Consider the following 3,099-nt stretch of genomic DNA (forward strand, 5'->3'; position numbering starts at 1 on the left):
TTCCTGACCTAAGGATCAAACCTATGCTTCCTGCACTGGCAGGTGGGTTCTTTACCACTGAGCCACCAGGGAAACCCAAAGTAGAAATACTGAAGGACAAATATACTCCTGAAACACTATTGTAAACTTTGGGTAACTTACACCAATAACAATCTATAAGAGGCTAGTTGTCTCAAGTCTACCTTTAAGCCATCTTTTATGACCCTCTCATATGAACTCTCTGTCTTTGCCCATACAGACATAGGGACCAGTCTAAGATTCTTCAAGCTTTATTTACAATGCTATGCTCTGCTACCATGTCCTGGTTATTCCTTGTGTCATACTCTGTAAGTAGAAATCCTTTCTATTCTAGGTGTTCAGTACTTAACTCCTGTATTCTGCCCCCCGCCCCCACCCCCACTTTTTTCAATTAGCTTCGAATATCTTCATGGTTTTCCTTTTATTTTTCTTTGAGGATTCAATGCACTATTCCAAGATTAACTATGTCTATTAACCTTAAACTATTCTAAAAACCTCTTGATGAAAATGAAAGAGGAGAGTGAAAGAGTTGGCTTAAAGCTCAACATTCAGAAAACTAAGATCATGGCATCTGGTCCCATCACTTCATGGGAAATAGATGGGGAAACAGTGGAAACAGTGGCAGACTTTATTTTGGGGGGCTCCAAAATCACTGCAGATGGTGACTGCAGCCATGAAATTAAGACACTTCCTCCTTGGAAGAAAAGTTATGACCAACCTAGATAGCATATTGAAAAGCAGAGACATTACTTTGCCAACAAAGGTCCATCTAGTCAAGGCTATAGTTTTTCCAGTGGTCATGTGTGGATGTGAGAGTTGGACTGTGAAGAAGGCTGAGCACTGAAGAATTGATGCTTTTGAACTGTGGTGTTGGTGAAGACTCTTGAGAGTCTCTTGAACTGCAAGGAGATCCAACCAGTCCATTCTAAAGGATATCAGCCCTGGGATTTCTTTGGAAGGAATGATGCTAAAGCTGAAACTCCAGTACTTTGGCCACCTCATGCGAAGAGTTGACTCATTGGAAAAGCCTCTGATGCTGGGAGGGATTGGGGGCAGGAGGGAAAGGGGACGACAGAGGATGAGATGGCTGGATGGCATCACTGACTTGATGGACGTGAGTTTGAGTGAACTCCAGGAGTTGGTGATGGACAGGGAGGCCTGGTGTGCTGCGATTCATGGGGTCACAAAGAGTCGGACACGACTGAGCGAATGAACTGAACTGAACTGAACTGATTGCTGAGTTCCATGTTGGTAATTCTTCACTAGACTGCAGGGACCATCTGGTTTAAGGCCATGACTGTTTGCCATTTGTGCAGCTGCCTGCACATCTGTATGTTCTGATACATCCTTTTATTATTTTCTGCTCTCCATTGCATGTTGTCAAAGGCCTGGGGACTGCATCTGTTTGAGTTTTGTCTGTAGGGCTCCAAGCATTAAGTAGTATGTCAAACACTATGTAAAACAGAAAACATTATCTTAAGCAAGCTGGATTCATGGAGTCATGATGAATGGAAATGATGAGAGAGATTTGAATCCATGACTGGGACTGGATTCCATATTCAACTCCTAGCTAAGAAAGATTATTTTAAGTGTTACCACAATGAACTAACATTTCAAATGCTTTGAGCTGAGACTACTCACACAATGGTTATTTCCTTTGTAAGTGCTTGTTATTTAGATGACTTAGCTATTTAAATAGTAAGAGTTTTTTGTATTAGCTTTTTAGAATTGCTCATGGATACACTCTTTTTTTTTAATTTTTATTTTTACTTTATTTTACTTTACAATACTGTATTGGTTTTGCCATACATTGACATGAATCCACCACGGGTGTACATAAAAATATGGAACGCTTCACGAATTTGCGTGTCATCCTTGCGCAGGGAGCATGCTAATCTTCTCTGTATCGTTCCAACTTTAGTATATGTGCTGCCGAAGCGAGCACTCACAGATACACTCTTTAGCATGTATTCCCCTTCTCCCTCTCTTAGGCTTCCCTGGTAGCTCAGCTGGTAAAGAATCCACCCGCAATGCAGGAGACCCTGGTTTGATTCCTGGGTCGGGGAAATCTGTTGGCGAAGGGATAAGCAACCCACTCCAATATTCTTGTGCTTCCCTGGTGGTTCAGTTGGTAAAAGAATCCACATGCAATGTGGGAGATCTGGGTTCCATCCCTGGGTTGGGAAGATCCCTTGGAGAAGGGAATGGCTACCCACTCCAGTTTATTCTGGCCTGGAGAATCCCACGGACTATATAGTCCATGAGGTTTCAAAGAGCTGGACATGACTGAGCAACTTTTACTTTTCACTTTCACTCCCTCTCTCTCCAGCTACACACACACACATAGAGGTGTTCATTTGAAAAATCAGGCCTTACGGCTAGATCTATACTTGGCCGACATCTTCAAGGTCACTGATTTTACTTCTTGTCTCTGCTGTGCAGGAGCCAAAGAGAGTGAGTCATCAGGGTGAATAATGCTCTGTAATACTCCCAGATTGTGTTGGTCTCCACTTCAAAGCTCTTCGTTTTAACAGAATAGTATTTCTCCATCCCACCCACCCAAACAGCCCGCCGGGATGGCTGAGAGGCAACAGTTAGATGAACGGTAGCATCATTTCCATAGGATGCACTATGTCCCACCCCACCTATGCAACCCCCCAAATCTGGCAGCACCCCTTACAGAAGATCTCAGCCCAAATTCTAGTCAGGTTTCGGCTGACCAGTGATTCTACCTCATCACCGCCTCTTCTCTTTCTTCCTCTCCTCCCTCTCTTCTACCTTCCCTCCCTTCCTTTCGTTCTTTCCTTCCTTTTCACTTATTTTGTTTTCACCCCTCCCATGATTATAAATATACTTTTCTTGATTAGTCTTCTGTTACTACTCATCCCTTTAGTTTCTTTCTATCAAAAAAAAATAATAATAAAGGGTTTGTGGCTTTATCAGAAAAGGAAGAAAGAAAGATGGAAGAAGGAAGAAGTTTCCATAGACTGGAATCTAGGAATCTAGTCTCATTTCCACAGCACCCTCATGACTCCTTGCAAGGACTGATTACTTTAAAAGTCACATCTCTTTGGTGCATCT

The 3,099-nt window shown here is 42.6% G+C and overlaps 1 non-coding gene across 1 annotated transcript; it reads right to left on the reverse strand.

Moving 5' to 3' along the window:
* Positions 1 to 1,856: 1,856 nt before the first annotated feature.
* Positions 1,857 to 1,963, reverse strand: LOC138077361 (U6 spliceosomal RNA). The gene has a single exon (XR_011144798.1). It is a non-coding gene; the product is annotated as a U6 spliceosomal RNA (small nuclear RNA).
* Positions 1,964 to 3,099: the final 1,136 nt, after the last annotated feature.

Source organism: Capricornis sumatraensis, chromosome 3 (assembly GCF_032405125.1).
Source record: "Capricornis sumatraensis isolate serow.1 chromosome 3, serow.2, whole genome shotgun sequence".
Classification (NCBI taxonomy): Eukaryota; Metazoa; Chordata; class Mammalia; order Artiodactyla; family Bovidae; genus Capricornis; species Capricornis sumatraensis.